At 35.1% G+C, this 25,578-nt stretch overlaps 1 pseudogene; it reads left to right on the plus strand.

Moving 5' to 3' along the window:
• Positions 1-15,355: 15,355 nt before the first annotated feature.
• LOC149201997 (sugar carrier protein A-like) overlaps positions 15,356-25,578 on the plus strand; it is a 57,054-nt pseudogene continuing 46,831 nt past the window's right edge.

Genomic DNA, 25,578 nt, shown 5'->3' on the forward strand with positions numbered 1-25,578 from the left:
AGCATCCAGATGGGGAAGGGAAGACGATTACCTCATTAACACTAGTTTCCTCCCAACCGTTGGATCAGATTCACTAGGACCAATGATGGACAAACCTCCACCTGCAAAAGAATGATCTGGAAGGAGTACTTGGCATAAATGCATGAATTGAGCGATATATGACACCTCTGATGGAAATGAATGAGTTAAATGACCTTGTGAGGGGGGGCCATTAAACATTAAAAACCATTAACTTTAACCATTTAAATTATGTCTATGGTAAGGATATGTTATCAATCAATGTGGTAAGTGATGTGAATTATTCCACTACTATACTAAAAGGCTTTGTGAAAGAATCCTTAACAAGGATAGAAGATGTTGAAAGAAAAGTAGAACTGGGAAAACAATCTACTCAGGAATCTATTGAAGAACTACCTGAAAGATTTGATAAACTGCATGTAGCTCCTAGAGACAAACTGATTCTTGTTTATTCTCTATTCAAGATATCTCTAAATATCAAGCATCCCGTTAAGCCCATTGATAGGATTCCTTCTCTCTTTCCTAAAGAAATGGCCAAAGAAAAATCTGAGCCAATGACTATCTCATCACTATTTAAAGAACCAAAGCAACCTGAAAGCTCAGAGCCACATCTGTTCCTTATCTATGAGCCTCTCTAAAGCCAATATACCAGCTATCCAGCACCTGATCTTAGTGGAAAATGGAAACTCCCAGAAACACATAACTTCCATATTGAATCACACAAAGAATGGAATATTTACAATCTGAGTGTTGCTTAGATTCAGAAAATGATAGATCTTATGTTTACAGAGTACAAGCTTATGTGCCTAAGAGGAAAAAATGAAATAGAAGCTTGTAAATCCATAGTTCAGTGTTTCACTGGAACTTTGTTAAGATGGTGGGAAACAGAGTCGTCACCAGCATTAGTGATAAAAATGGAAAATGAGATCCTGAAGGACGAAGCGGGAGATATCATTCATAATTTTGATGGAGCTCCATAAAGCAATATGATTGGGGCACTAACTTCATTTATTTTAGAACATTGGTGTGGAGGAGAACTTGAACTTGATAATAATCATGAGATAATTCTCATGAATATTAAATGCAATAAAATGTCCCATTATGAATATTTTCATAGGGACTAGATTCAAAGAATATATGAGGTTAAAGATAGCAAAAATCTCTTGTGGAAGAAAATCTACTTAGCAGCATTGCCTTCAAAATTCATAGATTATCTAAGACAACAAGATGCTTTTCAATTGCCTTTTGAATCATTTACATGGGGGGGAGGGAATTTATAGCATCATAACAAAGGTTCTGGTAAATTTATTCACTATTATGAAAGTTAATAAATCTCTGCAGAAAATGTCAAGACTACTAGATAGTAAATCCATCTGTAGCAAGTATGGCCTCGCTATAGATGACCCCATAGTAAAAATAAGAAAAGATAAAAAGAAGGCCAAGAAAAAAAAAAGACAAGAGTACAGAGAACATCCACAGAGGAAGAGAAAAAGGGCCAAGAAAGGATACTATAAATATGTGCCAAAAACACATTATTATGAACCTAAGGATATTCATCTACAGACACAGAAGAAATATCAATGGAATCAATTTATTTGTTGGCTCTGTGGACAGCCTGGACATACCTCTAATCATTGTCCTTTAGCAGAAGATTCTAAGAGAAATAGAGGGAAGAAATCCTTTGAAGCTACAAAGAAGAAAAGAACAGTAAAAATAGAAGGTATGGTGTCAATTCTGTGCTATAAATGTGGTTCTAAAAATTGCAAATCTGAAAATTGTCCCAACATCTCATTTAAAGAACAGATACACCAATGAAAAATCTATTCAACATCTGTACCATCTGAAAGTTCTTCTTCAGAATGCTTTGATGAAGAATTAAACATGCACATGAATGAATGTGACTATACTGATTCAGACAACTGCCAATGTGAATCAAGCACTGAATCAAAAATCTCATCTGATGAAGACTTTGTGTCTGAGCCAAAGGAGAAAATCCTCATGGTACAAACCATGGATGATGCAAAAACAAAGATACTGGCCCAGATCATAACATTAGGAGAAGGGGAGATGAAAGAAAAGCTATTAGAAACTTTCCTAAAGACCATGCACAAAGATCATGGAAGCAGTGGCAACACTGCCCCTAAAACTGGACCAAAGGCATTATTCATTGATGACTCATTTGAAAGAAATACAAGATATTTTTAGAGAATCCAACATCAATGTAAGAAAAAATCCCTCACATTAGGAGAAGTCAACCAAGAGATTCATCATCTCAAAGAAGAAATTGTCTCCCTAAAAGCACAGGTATCTGAGTTAGAAAAAGGGAAGAAACTTGAGGATGCATATGATGAATACTTCACTAACCCAAATATTGAAATATTTGAAGGAAAACAGAATGATAATATAGGTTTCACTGACATGAGAGTAATGGTTATCTAGTATCAGAAACATCATGTTAGGCTAGATATTTGTATAAATGGTGAAAAGTTTTCCCTAAGAACACTTATTGACTCCAGAGCAGATGTCAATATTCTGAATTAAAAAATAATACCTGCAAAGTACTAGGTAGAATCCTTTAGACAAGTGATTGGGTTAGGAAACAAAGATTTACTTTACGAAGTCCCTCAGGCTTCTATTTGCTTTAAAGAACATTGTATCAAATTAAAATTCATTGTTGAAGACATTCACATTGACTACATTTTGGGGAATGTACTTTTGGCTGCTATAGAGCCACATGGATTAGTCAGATTGAAAAATGGCAAGGCTGGTTATTTCATATCTGTACCAAGCTTAGATGGGAAATTACAAATAATCAAGTTACCATTTGTCTTTACTCCCAGAGTGTCTACCATGGTACAAGCAATGCAGAATATCGAAAAAGCCAAGAACAAAATTGAAGAGCTCAAAGACATAAAGACCACCATAAATATAGGAGATTATCTTCAGACTCCTATAATTAAAGAGAGGATATCAAGTATGAGATCACAAATAGAGAAATAATGTTGTGCTAAAGAACCAAATGCATTTTGGCAGAGAAAACAGCACTCCGTAGAATTTCCCTACAAATATGACTATGAAGGAAAACCATGCAAGATTATAACAATCCCTATGAACAAAGAATATATAGATCTCTATCAAAAAGAGACAGAAAACCTAATGGAAAGGAGACTAATCATAGAATCTAGTAGTCCTTGGAACTGCTATGGTTTTTATGTTAATAAACATTCAGAACAATTAAGAGGAATCCCAAGATTGGTCATAAACTATAAACCTTTGAATATTGTCCTCTTAGATGATACATACCCCATTCCTCATAAAGGAAATATTGTAGCAAGAATAGCAGGGGCCAAAGTATTTTCTAAATTTGATATGAAATTAGGATTTTGGCAGGTGCAATCAATGAAGATGACAAATTTAAGACAACTTCCAGTGTCCGAATAGGACACTATGAATGTAACATCATGCCTTTCGGATTAAAGCATGCTCCCTCCAAATTATATAAGGTTATGGATAATATTTTCAAGCCATATTTTGATTGGTTACTAGTATACATTGATGATATACTTATATTTTATAAAAACATCCATGATCACTTTAAGCATATCTAGAAATTTGTACAACTTTTCAAAACCAATGTATTGGTTCTTAGTAAGAAAAAGATTGAGTTATTTCATACCAATATCAAGTTTCTTGGCCATACAATTAAAGATGGATAGATCACTCTGCAAAAACATGCTCTCAAATTTGTTGATAAATTTCCAGATATTATCACTAACAAAACTCAATTATAGAGATTCTTGGGATGTTTAAACTATGTGAGCAACTTTTACAAATATTGTGCTAAAGATAGATCATTACTCAACAAAAGACTGCAAAAACATACATAACCCTGGTCTCAGGCCCACATCAAAGTTGTCAGAAGAATTAAAATAAAGGTAAAAACTCTTCCTATTCTTCATATCGCTGATGAAGATTCTTTCAAAATTTTTGAAACATATGCCAACAACGAAGGATGGGGAGGAATCCTAAAGAAAAAGAAAGAAGGAGAAGAACAAATAGTTTAGTTTGTCTTAGGGACTTGGAGACCACCTGAGAAAAGCTATTCTACTATAGAAAAAGAGGTTAAAGCAGCATGGAATTGCATTGATAAATTTTATATCCACATGATACACAAAAAGCTTCTCTTAATAATTGATGCCTCTACACTAAAGAGAGTCCTTTGTAAAGCTATAAAGAAAGCCGAAGAATCTAAGTTAGCAAGGTGGCAGCCTCTATTTGAAAATTTCGACTTCGAAGTCAAACACATCAGAGGTGAAAAGAATTGTCTACCTAGCTTCCTAAGCAGAGAATATTTAAGTAAAAAAGACATTTCCATGGTGATAGTAACAGAATGGGACCCTTCCCAACAACAGAGACTCTGAGAATTATTTCTAAAATGCATAACTGGGAAGAATATTGTTCCAAATGGAAACCAACATGGCAGCTAAGAAACACAAAAGTGCTCGATGCAAACTTGCAACCCCATTCAGATATTCAGAACTTAGTACCTAAAAGGAAATTCTACCCCAAAGGTAGAAAATGGATACACGACATGGTGTATCAAAGGAGTATGTTGGCTGCACATTTGGCTAAAGAATCCCTAAGAAAATATTTTAGAGATATCAATATGATCTGGATAGAAGGAAGCAACCATAGGAGAATCTTCAACAAATATCTTGCCATAAATCGGACCAGATGGCCGAGATGGTATGACATGACAAAAATGTGGCCACAGGGTGATCCAAGCATTATCTTCCCGGACACCATTTACAACTTTTCAGACTACAAAAAATTGTGGTGGGACATCATGAATGTAGATGGACAAAATGAAACTCACTACACAAGAGTAAAATTCGGGGCCACATGGACCACACAAAGACAATGGCAATGTGAATGGCTTCAACAATGGTGGAATGATTTCGGCATCAATAAGACTGCTATGGACCCTCTCTTCTTCCAGCATGACTTCCAACTGGAATGCAACACTTGTGGATTCCTAACTGAATGTTGGCATTCTCCATGTAAAACTGTTGGAGATATCAATAATTATCCAGACAGTCAAATTCTTGGTTACTTTATGAAAAGACACCATGAGTGGTTAGTCATGACCAAGATTAAACACCAAATTGTCCTAAGAAAGCCTATGATTGTACGAAGAATTTATACAAAGGCTTGGGATTCTTGTAGATATTCTCAGATAAGATTTCCAGGGGCCACACCCTTGGGGAACTAATGGTTCTCGTGGGCTTGTCCTTAAAAGCTTCCACAATGTAATAATGATGTCTAGTCATAAGATTGAATGTGACAAGTTTTCTCGTGGGATTTTTTGGTTAAAAGCATCCACTATGTAAAAATTATTTAGAGTACAAAAATTTTCCGTGGGATTTGTTCAAATCATCCACAGTGTAATCTAGTACGAAGATTCTTCAGTCATGAGACTTGGAGCACTTCTCTGACTTTTGGTGAGCTTTGAGCCACATCTCTTCGACTAAGGAAAAATAGTACTAAATCTGTTGGTTCCACTGTCGGATGATTTTCCCCTCATTTTCTTATATAAGTAAGTAGTATGGCTCATTCAAGGCATTCGAAGTGTGAGTGTGATTTTGGTTATTTTTTTTATTTTTTGAGTCCGAGAATGAAGTTTTTGCTTCCATCTCCTTAGAGTCTGAACCTAAGAAGCCTGCACATCAAAGTCAAAGCTCTGGTGAGAACCTAAAGTGGTTAGATTCTTAGGATTGAAGTTTGTCATGTGTGTTTTAGAGATTGAAGTTCTGAGACAGAGTCTGTAAAAGGTTAGGAAGCCTTCAGATAGCTTCTTGCTTGTCAAGTCACAACATCTGATAAAATTCTAAGCAGTCTATCTCTCGAAAAGGGCTATAAAATCTCTCTCTGAAAATTTGTAAAAATCTTCAAAATAATATGAGTATCCATTTCTGAGTTGAATTCTCATCGGAGTACTTTCCTATTTTCGGCCTATGTTATATTGTCTGTTGAGGTAGTATCTTTGAGATAAGAGGTTCACTCAAGGTTCACCGAGGTCTGACGAACACCAGTCTGTTAAAGGCAGGAGGTCGTGTGAAGGACGCTAGGGTGTGAAAGCCCAAAGTTTCGTGTACGGGTTCGTGTAGAGGTTCGTGTATTGATCACAAAGAAGAGACTCAACAAGAGAAAGCTTCATGTTTGAAGCCACTACAACAAATTGGTATCAGAGCCAGTAACGTCTAGTTCATTACAGTTAGTACTCAAAACTCTATATAAATGGATAATTCTAGAAGATCAGTCTCTTTCAGAGAGCTTGAAGCTGAAGAACATGCTGAAGAAAACCCATTAAAAGATATGTTTGCATCATCATCTAAAAGGGTTATAAATTCTGTAGAACTTGAATATTTTGAGAGTCAGCCTACACCTAAGTGGTGTTTTCCCAGTATCTCCTCATCAGAAGTATATGTTGACCTATCTATGTTTCACCTTAAAGTTGTAACTAGAATCTCTATTAAAGAAAGTATTAGCCAAATACAAGAGAACTTTGATTCTGTACAAACAATTTCTCTTCTTGATACTAAGAAACTTCAGGTTGAAGCCAAAAGACTGGGAACCAAATATTTGCATCTAGGATGCATAAGGATAGGGATCAATCCCTTAGTCCACAGAGGACTGAATACTTTTTTTCTTGCCATAGTCAGAGATTTGACACATAACAAGTATTCAGATTCATTGATAGGAGGGATGGCTGCTCCATTATCAAATGGACCTGTATACTTTGATTGCTATCCAAACTTTTTTGTATATACATTTGATGAGCACATCAGAGATATCTTGCAGCTACAAATTCAAACAATGGGGTTTGATATGAAGAAAAAGAGAAATAATATTTCCATTCAAACTCGCGGTTGTTTCAGACAAACAAATACCCTCTATCCTCTAGTCCTCGATGCTCCTAGCAAAGAATCCAAATCCAACGTGGTTGTTCTAACAGATACCTAGAATCAAAAGTTAAAACATTAGATTATTAAATGGGAAGACTTAAGTTTCCCATAACATTGGGTTTTTGATAACTCAAAACCTCCAACAATGTAAAAGATTACTTCTGTCGATATACAAGAAGGACCATCATCTATTGTAGTGTTCTTTCCTAGAAGCTCTACAATAGACTGCAGAAGAATCAATTTTCCTTGCAAATCATCGTCTATGTATATTGATGCACAAATACTATATAGTGCCATTTCTTTTACACCATCTGCAAATTGCCTGCATATACACTAGTAGAAAATGATGAAATTAGTGACTAGGTGGCTAGAAAAGTTAGTCACCGTGATTATTTCAATTGAATTACTACTAAATTTGAGCAATTTTAAGTGACCAAACTAAAAATGACTAACTTAGACGACTAATTTCGTTTAGGGATAAAATATATGACTAGATAATAAGTGACCAAACTAAAAGCGACTAACTAAAATGACTAATTTAGTCCAAGACTAAAATATATGACTAGATAATAAGTGACAAAATTAATAATGATTAATGTAAATGACTACTATAGTCAAATAATAAAAATATGACCAAATAATAAGTACAACAAGTATATGAATTAGTAATTTATGTTCGTAATTTTTAATTGTGTCACTCCGGAAATGGAAAATTGTAATTTTGATATTGAAGTGTTTCATTTCACTACTGGGGTCTCTGAATCCATCTGTAGTGTTAAAATTTAGAGACAAAGGGGTCTTTGAATCCATTTATAGTGTTAAAATTATAAATACCCTTTTGTCTCTAAATTTTAACACTATAAATGGATTCAGATATTCTCAACATCAGTTTGACCTTCCTTCACCATCGGGGCAAGGCTCTCCTTCACCAGTTCGTCTAAGGAGGGTGAGGCCAATGAAACTTGAGATGAAGGACAAGAAAAAAAACAAATTATAGAAAGTCGTAACTTCTAAAACTTCTAAAAACCCTAAGAAAGTCATAATACATTGCATGTCTTTCTCCAATCTCTAGGATGAAAGGGAAACCAAAATCAAAGCTAGACAACCCCAAGAACAATGTTGCATCCCCTCAAAAATGGCCTCAAGCCCTGGGCTGGCCGAAACTAGAGGACTTGAAAAATGCACAATTGGAGCAGGGGTTAGGGCCTTTGAATCGCTAGAAGACTGCCCTATGAAATTATTAAATTTTCTTTCTAAAGATCTGGTAGGCCCGAAATCTGAGGCATGGTGACTTTTCTATCTAACTTCCAAATGCGAATGGATAAAATCCTTGCGCTAGCCCAAATTTGTTGAAAACCCCCTCCTCCAATGCATAATCCACCAACTCCTCCTCCTTCATGTGGGTCTGATAGTAAGAAACCAACATCTCATCTGAAAAAACATATTTGATGAGTAGTTGTGTGTCTTCAAAGGGTTTATCATGACGACGATCTTTGTACTTAAAAAATATACTTCATGTGAACAAAAATCTCATGGTTATCATTTAATATTATTTTTCATTTTAACAAGGATATCAGAGCCTGACATTGTCCAGAGCCCATTCACTCTTCATCAAAACTACGCCTCGCTCTAGTCAAAAACTCCACACCCCTTTCTTTGCTTGCAATTTTTCCATGGTCCTATAGGGTTTCTCCATAATTATTGAATTCCTCTCCCATGGTAGAGATGTTGTCATGTCCTCTTTAACATTTTGACTCTGTAATATATATATATATATATATATATATATATATATTATATATATATATTATATATATATATATATAAACCGATCTAGATCCATCTTAACTCTGGATCTACCAAGTGCCAAGAGGGAGGAATCAAATCTTTCATAAGGTGCAAAAATGAAAAATTAAAAAATTAAATAACTTGCAAATTCGCCTACCTTTCTTTTTGAAAATTATTAAAACATTTATAACATTCGATAACTTTTTAAACAGTTAAAATATTTATTATATTTGAATAATATTTTTTTTACATTATAGTAGAAATATTGGGGCTTTTCATTTGGAATTTCATTTTCCCACTCATCAAATTTAAGATTTAAGAGGGTAAGGCAAAATATTATTGGTGGGCTATGGACAAGGAAGATTGGCGAGCAAATTGGCAGATAACATTTTGTTAACAACATGCAGGACGGGAGCCTTAACACTCTCTAGATAATGCATTGGATAGTTGATAAAATTGAATCTGGGATTAGAGAAAGGCATACTGATAGTGTTTACGCAAATAAATAACTTTTGCAAATTGCCAAAGTAGTGGGAGTTTCCACTCATACATTGACTTTGAAACACAAAGATGAAGAGTTTAAAAGGGATATGGCAGATACCATATTGAGGAAAATAAAATAAGCAGAGGCTTTGCAAATGGAAGAAATCATTGGAATGCTTCGTTGTGAAGATGTGGCGTCTTCTGCAAAAGAGAGGGATAAGATATATTATGAGAAAATGATCTTTTTTGGAAGTGATTCTTTGCCTCCCTTATGATCCCACTGTAATGCGACAACATTCGATGAAGACTCTGCAATTTATTCTTCCTGTGGACTAGTAGTGGTGTCGCAGTCCAGTTAGTAATGGATATGGACTGACATAGACCAAAATGCAAATAGGGAGCCGCATCTTAGTAATGGACATGGATTGGCACAAACCAAAATCTCAACAGGAAGCCACAACTAATGCAAAGATTATCAAAGCCAATTTATTCTTCTTGTGGACTGGCAGTGGTGTCGTAGTCCAGTTAGTAATATTATGAGAAAAGGCTCCTTTTGGGAAGTCATTATTTTCCTCCCTTACAATCCTTTTACTATCCAATTTCTCAAGAGGTAATGGGAGATCCTGTTGAGATTTCTTCTTGTCAAACATTTGATAGAAGTTCTATTGAAATATGGTTTGCAGAGGGGCACACTACTTGTCCCATGACTAATAAGGTGTTAATCAGTAAAGAACTCAGATCGAACATCATGCTCCGAAGGTGTAAATAAGAGTGGAAGGATAGAAATAAAATTGTCACAATAGATTCATTGAAACCTAATTCTGGATTTTGATGAGGAGCAAAGTGTGTTGTATGCTCTTAATGAATTACTAAGGTTAAGCGAGGAGAAAGAAAAGCATAGACAATGGATAGGAGTAGAAGGTTACATTCATATTTTAGTTGGCCTTCTTGGACGAAATAAGCCATTTATTAGGAACAAATTGTTAGCATTACTTTGTAGCTTGATAAAGGACAAAAATCATAATAAGGTGAAAATAGCTAAGGTGGATCATGTTATTGATTTTATTGTTCATTCACTTTCACGTCATATTGGAGAGGGTATGAAATCTGTGGAATTTATTTTAGATATTTCAAAGGATATGGTTGTGAAGGATATGGTTGTGCGTGAAGATATTGGAAAGGTAAAAGGTTGTATCCTCCTCCTTGTTACAATGTCAAATAGATAGTTCTGATTAGGAAAAGATGATGAAGCGATGAGATTTGGTTGGGGTAAACGAACAAGAGAGGTGATGTGAGCAACTCAAGAAGACCCGAGTTTGTACTTCTCATAGCGCTATCAAGGAATGGGCACATAACCATGGAGAGGCATATAAGAAGGCAAGTGAATGGATGGAGAATGACAACAAGTTTTGAAGTTCAATCAACAAGTGAGAGCTTAAGTGAAAGGGCGAGATAAGGGTTAAGCGAATGAGTTAAGGTGAGGTGCAGATAGTTCTTAGCTGCAACACCAAGTTGGGGAGTCGGACGCATGGAGGCTCAGGTGGACAGACCACAGGTTGGAAAGGCAGCCGCATCGCAGTGGGTGGGCGAACCACAGGTTGGTGTGCGGGTGAGTTTAGGTAGGCGGGCGAGTTTGGTGGCAGGTCTGCGTATCGGTCGGTCGGTGGGATGGGCAGGTGACCCGCAAAGGGCGCCGCTACACAAAAACTGAACGACGGGTTGGGTTGTGATTGCGGTGAAGGCACATGAAGTGTTGGAGGGTTGGGTGAGATGTGGGTGGGCATCGGGCAGGGAGACACGCCGTAGGCATGAACTGAATGACACTTTTCTGAATGAGTTGCGACGGGAAGAAGAGATGGTGGGCACGGCGAGTTGATGCGGAGGGTGACCCAAGGGTGGTTGCCTCTGCTCGACGAGCTGGGAAACCCAACCCGGCAAGGGCAGGTGCTCCAAACGGTGGTTCGAGTGGACTGAACGATGCAAGCCGAGTTGCATGATATTGACCTAAATTGTAAAGAGGAAACTTGGGGTTTCCTTACAAAGACTGTAACTTGTATATTTTATGAAATATTGTTATTATCATTGTGGTCAGACTCATATTCAGGGAGTTTCCCTCCCCTTAATTATCCACTGTGCATATGTGTAAATGGTAATAATCATGAAGATGACTAATTGAATGTTTCCACTGTGTATATGAATGTAATACTTAGAAAGTGAAAAAAAAACTAAGTATGGAATGTTAGGCATAGTCCACACTTGTAAGTATTGTTAAAAAGAAAACGGGTGGTGGTGTCGCACCCCCCTTCGTGCGGTTGGAAGACTACCGCCAGGGTAGGGGCATGAAATATTGGGTTGCGATGCGATTGCACATCGCATATCGCATGACACTATAGAATCGGCCCTGACAGGTTTGGGTTGCGATGCAATATCACAATTGCAAATCACAACAGGGCAGAGTCTCGTAGACCTTTGGACCACCAGAACTCCGCCGATTGCAAGATCCTGGATGCAATAAAGTTATGAGCCGTAGTTTAATTTCCCGTTGGGTCGGCTGATATCACAATCACACATAGCCCATTTTGTTCATAGACCGTAAGCCTGATGGACTCCGCTGATTGAGAATTGTGATAAGACTCAACCGACAGATTATGGCCCACTGCGCGGTGAAATTTTCGCCCATTTAGTGCATTTTTGGGTCTAATTTGTAGGATCATGCTAGTAATGGGGCAATTTGTGGAGCAAATAGTGGGAAAACTAGGAGAAATCATAGCTTCTCCAATTTTCCACCAAATTGGATGCAAAAAGAGGCTAGATAGCCATTTTTGAGTATTCTAGAATGATGGGAGTAGGTTTCAGAAGCATTTGAGCATTACAAGCACAATATTTTACACTTTTTAGCATAATAGAGAGGCCCAAGCCATTGGAAGCTAGACCAAGGAGACGTAGCCCAGGAGGGGTGAACTCCTTCATCATGTGCTTGTTGTAATGTGTTTTTGATGATGTTCTATACATGTTTATGCTACTGTTCAGTTTTTGATTTATGTTAAATTGCTCATAAAATTAACATAAAAACTCTTCATTTTACTTGCAAAAATTGATGAATCCTTAAGCACAATGAAAGAATTTTGTTTATAATATGAGGAAGATATTAGCACTGTAAACTAATATTCTAAATTAGATGAATTTGGTATTAGAGCACTAGGTTTTTCTTTGTGAAAGAAGGATTTAATTGTTTGCAAGTTTATGTCATGTTTACAAGCTTAAAACTCAAAATAGGTGAAGGAAAGCTGGTTGGAAGCCTTGAAGTTGGATCAAGGGGAAGAAGAAAAACGTTGCCACAATCTCCAATACTAGTTCAGCCTCAAGTTGTAGTTAACACTCTAGAGATCATGTCTCATGAAGGAGAACCTACAAACATGACAGAAGATGAGAAGACATTCAGAAAGGATTTCTTTGATATGACAGAGATGGTAAAGGTCCTCAATGAAGAGAGGAATAATAGGTTGCAAGGAGAAAGTTCCAAACCTCCCAAAGAAGAAGGCTCTTCAGGAGTAGGTATTGGGAATGGAGACAAACCTCCACCGTCTCCATGATCTTCTTCATTTTCTTCTTCACACTCTTCCACTAATACAACCCTTGCTCATACTCATCATCATTCTTCAAAAGGAATTGGTAAATCACCTTTTTTAAAACTTGATGTTAAATTCGAATTGTCGATGTATAATGGTGAAGTGAATGCAGAGAAGCTTGATAATTGCATTCATTAGTTGGAGGTCTAGTGCACGATTCAAAAACTTCAAGAGGATGACATAAAGATTTGATTAGCTTCTTTGAGAATGGAGGGTGCAACACTTGTATGGTGGGAAAGACCCAAGAGGAGATTAAAAAAAATGGTAAGATCTCTATTTCTTGGAATGATTTCATTGCTTCCATTAAAAGATAATTCTACCCTCTAGCTTATGTGCAGAAAGCCATCATGAATTGGTAGACTTTTAGACAAGTTAAAGGTCAGAATGTGCAAGATTACACTAAAGAAATCAGAAAAAGCTCTCTAATGTTAGGTGTAGATTTGTAGTCATAAGACACTTTGCTGAAATACATAGGGGGTTTACACAGTTGCCTTAGGTATACTATCTTAATGTTTAATCCCAATAATCTAGATGATGTGTGTGTGTGCAAGCCACTCATCTTGAGGCAAGAGGGAAAAGCACCCCAGAAGAAGGTAGTAAAAATCCATTTAAGAGTAAGGGAAAAGAAAAGTCTTTCAAAGGGAAGGCAAAGAAAAAAGTGTCTATTAAAAATGAAGGAGAGAAAATTACATGCAAACATTGTTCCAGAGAGGGTCACGATGAAGCTCACTATTGGACACTTCATCCTGAAATGAAACCAAAAAGAAACAACAACAAGGGAAAATAGAAGACAACTGCAACCACTCAACTGGATTTGGGATCTGATTCAAGTGATGAAACTAAAATGACAACCATGGGGTTAAAAGGAAAAGAATCCATTTTCAGCACTAGTTCTTCAGACTCACAAAATGAAACTCCAAATGAAAAGAGGAGAATAGAATCGTTTCACATAAGGGTGATCTCAAAACATAACAAGATTGATACGCTATTCGACAACGGCTCTCAAGCCAATCTTATCTTTGAAAACATTATCAAGAGTTTGAATCTGGAAACTGTTCCACATCATAAACTCTATACACTTGGATGGGTATGTGAAAATGCGTAATCGCAGTTTACTAGAAAGTGTAAACTGAGATTCATTACTACTGCAAATTTCATAGATGAAGTGGAGCTTGACATTGTGCAGTTAGATATCTGTGGCATGGTTTTGTGCAGCCCATTCCTTTATGACAGAAAAATTATCTTCCATCGACATGAAAATAAATATCATTTATTCAAAAATCTAGTAGAATATATTGTGAGAGCTCACAGCAAGAAAACAAATCTTTCGCTTGTTAATGTAGGGAAATTGAAAAGACTGGTGAATTCGACCAATAATTTCATGCTTCTCATGATCAAACCCAAAAATGATGTTGATAATGAAGCTTTTAAAGGTTGTGATTCGAATTTGAAATATGATTTAGTTGACGTAGTTAACCAATATGATGAAATTTTTCAGGAACCAAAGGAATTACCTCCCAAGAGAGGGATCCAACACGAGATACAGTTGCAACATAACATTGGCATGTATAGGATGTCAGTGATGGAAAGCACAAAAATCAAGATGCAAATCCAAGAGTTTTTGAATAAAGGGATCATCAGACCATCTTCCTCACCTTGTGGTTCACCTATTGTCTTGGTGCCAAAGAAGGATGGAACATGGTGCATGTGCATGGACTTCCGAGCATTGAATAAAATTATGGTAAAGAACTATTACCCACTGCCCAGAATAGATGATTCATTGGATCAATTGAAAGATGAAAAATATTTTACTAAAACTAGACTTAAGAAGTGGCTACCATCAAATTAGAATAGCTGAAGGAGACATTTGGAAGATAACGTTCAAAACAAAATAGTGTTTGTTTGAATGGCTAGTTATGCAGTTTGGTTTATGTAATGCTCCTGCTACATTCATGCATGTGATGAATGGTGTGTTGAGGCCATTTCTTGATTATTTTTTCATAGTCTACTTAGATGACATCTTAATTTTCAGTAAATCCTGTGCTAAACATGTCATACATGTAAGAAAAGTACTTGACGTCTTGAAAAAAGAATAGTTGTATCTGAAGATGTCAAAGTTCGAGTTTGGAAAGACTTATTTAGTTTACTTGGGCCATATTGTTGGAGGAGGTGAGTTGAAAATAGATCCCTCCAAGGTTGATGTCATTGTGAATTGGCCAAGGCCCAAGCTAGTTACAGAGGTAAGACATTTTCTGGGAGTAGCCCAATATTGGAGGAAATTCATTTCTAATTTTTCTTATATATCATCTCCTTTGCATGTGTTGACTAGAATGAAAAAAGGTTTTTCAGTGGGGAGGAAAACAGAAAAAGGCCTTTGATGCGTTGAAACAAAAGATTAGTACAACTCCCGTACTCTCACTTCCAGACTTGAGACAATTATTTGAGATTCAGACAAATGCTAGTGACTACGCTATGGGTGCAGTCCTCGTGCAACATGGTAAGCCTATCTGTTTTCATTCAGAAACTTTTAATGGTGCAGTGATTAACTATCCTACATATGACAAGGAATTGTATGCATTGGTGCAAAGCGTGAAAAAATTGAAACACTACCTTATGGGTAAGGAAACAATCATTCACATTGATCGTCAACCATCGCAATACTTGCAATATCAATCAAAGTTGCAAAAATGAAGTCACTTCCGATGGATGGGTTTCCTTAAGCAATTCCACTTGGTAATCAGATAAGAGAAATGTATCTACAATAAAGTTGCTGATATGATTTCTAGGTTGATTGTTAGTGCAACTACTTTACTCAAGCATAATTTTGTTTTACATGAAAGTTATATTGAGCAATATGCATCAGATGATGACTTTCAATATGTTTATGCAAGCTTGAGTCAAGGTAACCAAGTAGAGGAATTAGATTATCATTTGCATGATAACTTGCTATACCATCTTGGCAATCTTTGTATTCCACATGGAGAAAGATTTAACATCATAAGGGAGGCACATACCTCTCTTATTGTTGGTCATTTCGGTGTAAGTAAGACAGTGGCACATCTATAGGGGTATTTTTATTGGCCTCGTATGCTTGAAAGTGTGTCTCATTTTATTAAATTATGTTCATTATGTGTAATCAGTAAGCCTAGCAATAGGAATTTAGGATTGTACACACCACTTCCGATTCCTTCACGACCATGGGAGAGTGTTTCTATGGATTTTGTAGGAGTTCTTCCATTGTCAAAAATAGGTCATGATTTTTTGTATGTAGTTGTGGATAGGTTCGACAAAATGTCTATTTTGATGCCATGTAAAAAGCAAGTTACCACTGAACAAACTACTAAGTTATTCTTTCAGAATGTTTGGGTGCATTTTGGATTGCCTACATCCATTATTAGTGATCGAGATTCTTGCTTCGTGGGGAATTTTTGGTCAAACTTGTGGGGATTCATAGACACCAAACTAAAAAAGAGTACTACTTTTCATCCACAAACAGATGGTCAAACAGAGGTAGTGAACAAAACAATGATACATCTTCTGCGTGGGTATTGAAACAAGCATCCTTAGTTGTGGGATGAATAGTTGCACTATATTCAACATGCTTACAACTGAGCCAAGCACTCTTCCACTCAAACTTCAACATTTGAGGCATGCATGGGATACTTGCTTAAATACCCTTTGGATTTTATTTTTAGTAAAGATGTTTCTATTGAAGGTCATATAGACATAGACAAAGCAATAAAGTTCATTGAACATATCCAATTAGTACACCAAAAGGTTCAAGAACAACTTGAGAAAAGCCAAGGAAAGTACAAAGCAAGGCACAACAAGCATCATCAAGATCACAAGTTCCAAGTTGGTGATGAAGTTTGGCTTCACATTAACAAATAGAGGCTCCAAGGAGAAGGTAAAAAGCTCAAACCAATTAGATATGGTCCATTCAGAAATTTGGAAAAGATTGGTAACAATGCCTTCAGGTTGGATTTGCCTTCATATATGCAAATTTATGTTGTTGTTAATGTTGAGAATTTAAGGTTGTATGAGCCTCCTTTGGTTGAAGATCAAGGAGAGAATGTTCAAAGACTATCAATTGAAAACTTTTCTCCAGAATTACTTGATGTGCTTTAGCAAGACACTATAATTTACAAAAGATCAAGGACATAAAAAAGGGGAAGTATTGATTATCTTCGAGTGAGGCTCAAAGGTACAATTCCTTCAAAATCCAAATGGATAGAAGTTGGAAAGGTGAGGAAACTGTACCCTCACCTGTTGAACAATTGAAATTTATCCTTTCGGGGTCCAAAATGCTTCTAGTGGGGAGGAGTGATCAGGAGGTCAAAATTAGGCTAAAAAATCATAGTGTCAGAATCTTGATAAACTTAGCTTCAGATCGAAGAGCTCAACATTCTAAATCCAACGGTGTGAACGACACTGAAATCCGAGCTCATATGTAGAATTAGTAATTCAAAGTTTAGGTTTGAATTTTTCACATGGAAGGCCCTTCAGCAAATGAGGAGGCGCCAAGTGGTAGGTTTCCATTAGCCCATGCATATCGCAAGTCATAGGTGGATCGTGTTAAAGAATTGGCCCCCAAGCAGGGAAGGGATGTAATGTGATAAATCACAATCACACTTTGCAAAAGATAGGCAAAAAGGTGTTAAAGAATTGACCCAACAGGCACTGGGTTGCGATGCAATCGCACATCGCATATCGCATATCGCATATCGCACAGAACTCTAGAATCAGCCCCAACAGGTTTAGGCTGTGATGCGATATTACAGTCACAAATCGCAACCAGGCAGAGTCCCGCAGACATTTGGATCACCGGAACTCCACCGATTGCGATATCCCAGATGTGTATGAGCCACAGTTTAATTTCCCATCGGGTCCACCGATATCGCAATCGCGCATCGCTCGTTTTGTTCACAAATCGTAAGCCCGATGGACTCTGCCGATTGCGATATGTGATAAGACTTGACTAATAGATTATGACCCACCTCGAGGTGAAATTTTCACCCTGTTATAACATTTTTGGGGCTAATTTGTAGGATCATGCTCGTAATGGGGCAATTTGTGGAGTGAATAGTGGGAAAACTAGGAGAAGTTATAACTTCTTTAGTTCTCCACCAAATTGGATGCAAAAAGAGGCTAGATAGCCATTTTTGAGTATTTTGGACTGATGGGAGTAGGTTTCAGAAGCATTTGAGCATTGCAAACACAAACTTTTACACTTTTGAGCATAATAGAGAGACCCAAGCCATTGGAAGCTAGACCAAGGAGACGTAGCCTAGGAAGGGTGAACTCCTTTATCATGTGCTTGTTGTAATGTGTTTTTGATGATGTTTTGTACATGTTTATGCTGCTATTCAACTTCTGATTTATGTTAAATTTCTCATAAAATTACCATAAAAACTCTTCATTTTACTTGCGAAAATTGATGAATCCTTAAGCATAATGAAAGAATTTTGTTTATAATATGAGGAATATCTTAGCACTACAAACTAATATTCTAAATCAAATCATAGAGGGACCCAAAAAATTGCAAATAACCCCGATAATCACTACAACACTAGGTGGACAAGACCTAAGAAAAATGTTGAGACACCAACAAGTGACAACGAGAAATGTAAAACTCACTGCCCAATTTACGAACTTCAAGAAGAGGGAAAAACCCATACCAAGTCTTCCTATACACACACCTTGGCCTCAAGGATGCCTTGCTTGTGTTACTCCACCACTCTACAGGGGAGGCAAAGGTCTTAACTTTGAACAAAATGCCTCAGTACTCACTGCAACACCATGTAGGCACGACCCAAGAAAAACGCTGAGGCACCAACCAGTTAAGACTACAATTGTAAACCTCACCTCCTAGTCTATGAGTGACAACAAAAGGACTACACCCAGACCCAATCCCCCTATACACACACCCATGCCTCGAGGGCATCTTGCTTGTGTTTCTCCACCACCTTATAGGAAAACCATTGACACTAACTTTGAACATAAACCAAGAGAGCAGGTATACCTCTTTACAGACAATAACATTCGTGGGCAGAGACCAACAATTGGAGAGTAATCCGAGTACACCATCAACGACTTCAGAATTGATAAAGAATCATAGAATTTGACACAATTGTACCCTAAGATCCTAGATAAACACCTGGATTTTTCGCTTTCCCACCTCTACCCAAGTTTGCCCACCTTCTTCCACTACACGAAACTTGTTTGGTTCACTAGTGGAGCCCTCCTGGCAGACCGAGTGAAAGCTACCATCCAAGACCCTACTATTCATTTCTCGACTAGTTATTCCACTTCCTACCATCATCGCTTGCAGAATAAAACTGTCGCTTCCTCCAAAAAATTCATCATCCAACCTCTGCTTATTTATTCATAACTGCCACGTGGAAGAGTATGGGAGCCCCAAGACAACACATGTTCCCTTCATTCACCCTAACAAAGAAAAACATTTAGAAAATTGAAATAGGAATTTTGAAAATTTCTTATAATTAAATTAATTTGTTAATTTCTTTTAATAAAAACTCCAATAATTAAAACATTTCTCATTAAATAATAATAAAATAATTTAGAAAAATTAAATAAACTTTTTATAATTTATTTAAAAAAAATTAATAAAAAATTTAGAAAAAATAAATAAACGTTTTACAATTTATTTAAAAAAATTAATTAAAAAATTTAGAAAAATTAAATAAATTTTTTACAATTCATTTAAAAAAATTAAAAACTTCAGAAAAATTTAACAAACATTTTACAAATAATTTAAAACTTTGGTATAATTAAAATGATCTCTTAAAACAAAAGAACAAAAATAATGAATATATTTTTTATCACACTAATTTCATTTTTCTTTTATATATATATAATTTCAAATTTTCATATGGTTTTTGAATATTTTATTATTAATAAATTTTAATAATATAATTAATATTTATATGGGTAAGACTATTCATTTTATCAATCTAGATTCATTTTAATTTTAGATCTACCAAGCACCAAGAAGTATAAAATCTGCTGAGGTGTCTCAATAGATTTGATCTCTCTTGGTGCTTAATAGATCCAGAATTATAATGGATCTAGGCTAATAGTGTATATATATACCAAGCAACAAGAGGGATGAAATCTATTAAAGTGTACCAATATATATCTATATCTATATCTATATCTATATCTATATCTATATATATATATATATATATATATATATATATATATAGATATATATATATATATATATATATATATATATATATATATATATATATATATATATAACAACCTAGATCCATCTTAACTTTGGATCTACCAAGCGCCAAGAGAGATCAAATCTATTGTTGCACTTCAATAGATTTGATCCCTTTTGGAACTTGGTAGAACCAAAGTTAAGATGGATCTAGGCTGGTTTAGCGAGTAGTCTCACTCATATATAGATATATATAAGAATACCATGGACAAAACCATAGATTGTCAAAACTTATAGCCAAGAAACCACCAAAAGTAAACTGATTATTTTATCTCAATTTTATTTTAATTATAAATTTTATTATTATTATTATTATTTTTTAATGTAATTAGTCAAAATATTTACAAGACACGACATTATAACATATCTACCATACTGGGCTGGAGAACACCTCTTGGGGCAATCATTAGTATGAAATGACATAATTCATGATTTGGATGCTCTAACTACACATGTTTCAATCACTCGACGTAATGTATCAATGTCTTTGAATTCCTTAAACTTTTGAAGATGAACATGGATAATGATTATTTAGTGTCAAACATGATGGTGGAAAAGGCTTAAAGAAGCTTGGGAAGAACAAGTGTGTACATTTTTTGCCTTTGGGGTAGTGGAATCGGGAAAACATTTCATTTTGGAATGTGATGTGTTCAAAGACATCAGAGAAAGTTATGAGAATATGTTAGCATCAGTTTCTTGACATTGTCTTTTCAGCGAGGGGATTGTTAGAAGGTTATACCAACTCATCATCAATTTGAACAAGAAAATGATTGAATTGCAAAAGACGAAAAGATAGGGAACTCGTAGTCCCATAGACAATTTTTAGTCTCGTGGATGTTAAAATATCATTTCATTTCATTTGATTATCTAATAACAAGAGAAAATAATTTTTACTCTTCAAAGTAACATTGACATAGATCCATCTTAACTCCAAATCTACCAAGCATCGAGAGGGATCAAATCTCTTTTCACTCTAAAAGATTTGATCCTTCTCAGTGCTTGGTAGATATGAGGTTAAGATGGATCTATGTTGGTTTAATAAATATTTTATATTTCACATGAATACCATAGATCAATACCACAAGTTCTCATAAACCTAGAGCTCAAAAACCACAATAACTGAACCAAATCAAATTTCTCTACTAAATAAAAATGTTTAAAATAAAACTATTTTTATTTTTATTAATAAATATAATTATTAATTATATTATTTTATTTTATTTTATTTCACCAAATAAATTGTTTACATAATATAATAAAACAAAACTACATCTCTTGTATATTGTATATTAGATTGAATAAAAATTTCATTCCAGTTATAAAAAAAATTATTATTATTATTAAAAAATTATATATATATATATATATATATATATATATATAATTTAAAATAATTTTTAATTAAAAATAAATAATAAAAAAATTAATTTATAATTAAATATATATATTTAACTTTTTCATTACTTAATGATTATTTATGAAACAAATGTATGGCACAAGTAAGATAGCCATGGCTACTCCAATTACAAATTTAATTTATATGTAAATATATATTTCTAACTTTTCATTTCCTTCCTCATCATCTCAATCATCTCATTAAAACACATTTAGTAGTCAAAAATATATGAACACTTGAATTAAAGCTTAAGGTTCAATCCTCATTTGTCATTCTTCATAATGGTGTGTGATTTTTATGAAAGTGTCATGTAGAGTAGTTTTTATAATGATTTGTTATTTCTTTTTTCATGCGCTACATTAAATAATATTTATTGACTTCTGTCCACGACACTAAATGTCTTCTAACATTAATTCATGCCATGGCATCAAAACTAGGAAGAAATGATCTATGCAATTCAATAAAGATAATGGAAGAAATGATCAATACACTTCAATATAGTTGAAGTTGGTTATCAATAAGTACTAAGCTAAGTAATAATAATGGGATCTAATTTAGCCTCCAATTTTATTTTATGATAAAATTAGGGATAAATATTTGAGGGGGCACATAATTTTTTTAAGTATGATATGTTTATGTGTATTTAATAATTATTTTTTTTTGGATATTTTTGTTGGCTATGTTATATTTTTTACATGATTATCTTTATTCATTGTAAAATGATTTCATTGTAAAATGATTGAGCCATAGCAAGGGGTCATATGGGTAGGGGCTAATAACACATGCAAATTTTTTTGGGTAATTTATTTATTTATTTTTGGCGGTTTTTTGCACACAATTTTTGTTAAAAGCAATTTGGTGGGACATTTTTGTCCATAGTTTTGTAGTTTTGGTTAAGGTAGAAAAGTTATATTCTAATCTAGGGTAAATGAATTGTTGGTTCATGGATGTCGCAGGATATATATTGCATTGTAATAATGTACAAAATAAATAAATATTGAAAATATCTTGTTGATTTTCATGGTTTTGGTTTCTAGGATAAAATATCTGTGTTAATGTATGTGTTTTCCATTTCATTTTTTTTGTTTTGCTAAGAATATGTTTGCAACAATTAATTATATATGGTTAAATCATAAATTTGGTATTAGAGCAGTTTTGGCTTCAAAGGAACGCCTTTGTGGCTAAGGGGTTTGGCTTAAGCCTGTGGTAGACTCTAATATAATGGGAGCTCTATAGAAGTGGTTCTTGTGGAGAAAGGAAATGGCAAGTACCTCAAAGATAGAGATCGAGAAATTTAATGGGCATAGTTTTGAGTTGTGGAAGCTCAAAATGAAGATTTGTTGGTGGACAGAGATCAGTGAATCTTTGTGAATCTGGGTATTGTACCAACAGGAATGTTAAGAGAACGCTGGACCAAGTTGGATCGAAAAGCAAAGAGCATAATATGATTGTGTCTCTCAGATTCAATATTAGTAAATGTTTCAAGGGAAGCTACAAATAAAGGCTTTATGGGACAATTTAGGGGGTTTGTATTAGTCAAAGTCCCCGAGAAACAAATTGTTCTTGTGGTAGAAACTATATAACCTGAGCATGAAGGATGGAGACTCAGTGACAGTGCATCTGAATGCCTTCAATTATGTGGTAAGTTAACTATTATCTGTTGATATTAATATTTAAGATGAATATAAGTGCATTAGTTTGTTATATTCTCTACCATATGGTGGGCCTCCCAAATAGCTGAAACATAAGGCCCATCTAACCAATCCTAGGCACATAAATTCTACATTAAACTTACGTTTTTTCAATTAGTGACACTTTCCTAGATTAAAGAGTTCTTAGGAGAGTCAATGAGATTTTTCATACTTTATGTGCATAACATGACTATTGTGCAGGATTTCGAAGGGATTTTGCACAAATTTCACGGAGATCTAGCTAGAGATATTCGTGGGGCTTGCTCCCTACTATAAAAGAATCTCAACTTGACTAGTTGACGACAACAAATGCTCCTTCTTGTTGCTGCCTGGTGACTTAGGAAACAAGATCCCATTTTCTAGGGATTTTTGGAGGGAAAGCAATCCTCCCCTTAAGGAGGCGTCCCCCTATCCAATTGTATAAATAAGAGGCTCGAGTAGCCCAATAGAGAAATAGAGGAGAACTATAGAGAACTATGTGAAGAATAAGAGAAGTTTAGATTAATGTTTTTTAAGCAAGTTTTGTAACTCTGCCATGTATAAGCAACTAGTTAGTTAATGGAAGATATATTTGATTTCAACTCCTAGTATAGATTTATTTTAAGGGTTCTCAGCTTCCTTGGGTTAGGGCCCACTCCAGGTGCTCAAGATCCCTCTTTTATCATTTCTGTTCTTTCATTTGTTTATTTTTGCAAAGTATTTCTGAAATTTATTTTCTTGCAAGTTATTTTAGCATTTGGTTGTGATAGTTACAATGGTTAAATTAGTTAAATGAAGTTCTAACTTTTCATTTAGTTCACTTCCTTTTCCATTGTATATTCGTTTTTCATTATTCACTGTTTGTTGTTTCCTATACTTTAATCTGTTTTGCAGCTGCATGAAACCCTATAGCCTTGCATTTTGGTAGGTTAACCATACAAAAAGTTGTTATGATGGATTAGACAAGAGTAATTTGTCATTTCCCAACTTATACTTGGTTTCATTTCCCTCCATTCTCTAATTTAGCATGTTCACCTACTTGTTGCACTATCTCCTATAGCAAAGCAAGGTCTCCTGCAGCAATTTGCAACCTACCTTCTAAACTCGCTCATATTTGCACTAAACTCATGATTTCTATTCCTTAATGTATTACAATGATCCTAGAATCCTAAGAATGGAACTTGGAGGTAGAGATACCTTGTAGATGCCTTTATTTGGTTTGTTGTAGAATTTGCTTCTTTTCTGCAAAATTAGGGTTTACTATTTGTAAGCTTTCATTTCAATAATGAGTTTGCTTTATTTGTAAGATAGAATACGTGTGCTTTCATTCCACTGTAGATATTGTGGTGTGCCTTCCTTTATTGAAACTAGCCTAGGTTTGTGTGCTATATTTATTTCAACAATTTATTTCCTGCAATTTTAGTTTTCTTGTAGCATAGATTAGTCAACTTGGTCACTGTACATCTAGATTTATTTTCAGTATTTCCACCTACATAAAATTCAACAAAGGGAAGAGATAGTGCCTTCTAAACATATAGTGCTGACCCCTCTTAAGTTTGTACAAACACTGGGTTGACAATTAAATCTAAGATCCTCAGGAGTTGCAACATATTTGTTGTAATACTAAATTCCATCACTTTTTGGAACCATGTTGGAAAGGTGTCAAAGTATGTATCATATTTTTCTTTAGTTTATCTACGCTTTCTTTCATTTCATCTCCTACAAAAAGAAAAAAAAACACATTAACATCTTCCTTTCACAAACAAAAAAGAAAAAAAGAAAAAATATATATTATTTTCTTTTATGCCTCTAAGAATTAGGGACAAAATAGGAAAATTCTTATTAAAAACCCCCACTTCTACTAGTATCCAGCCTCTTTCAGCTGATTGTGAGCCTCTTCCCTTACCCACAGGGACCTTTGAGGCCCTTTTGGGTGAGAAAGCGAGGATTTGTGAGGAGCTTATAGAAGGAGAAATAACTTCACACCCCACCAACACTATGGCTAAATATAAACAACTAGAAGTGTTACTATTTCCCATTAGAGAATCCAATGGAGGGGCTTAAAAAAAAAAACCATCTGTTCTCCCACACTTCTATGGTTTGATTACAGAGGATCCTGCCACTTTCATGTTTGAGTTTGTTGTAGTATGTAAGACTCATGACTATACAATTGATGAGAAAAAGATAAAAATTTCCCTTCCTCTCTTAAGGATGCAACCCTTTAATGGTTCATGAACCTAGAAGGAGACAACATCACCACAGGGTGTTATAGACATTTTTGGGCACTGCAACCCAAATCATAAATTTCCATAAACTAAGGGCTCCTAAGTCCCTAAAGGTGTTGTTCCAACCCCTAAAAGAACAAGGTCAACTA

Source organism: Pinus tabuliformis, chromosome 2_1 (genome assembly GCF_031772625.1).
Source record: "Pinus tabuliformis cultivar Carrire ecotype Pingquan chromosome 2_1, CPIR1, whole genome shotgun sequence".
In the NCBI taxonomy this organism is placed as follows: domain Eukaryota; kingdom Viridiplantae; phylum Streptophyta; class Pinopsida; order Pinales; family Pinaceae; genus Pinus; species Pinus tabuliformis.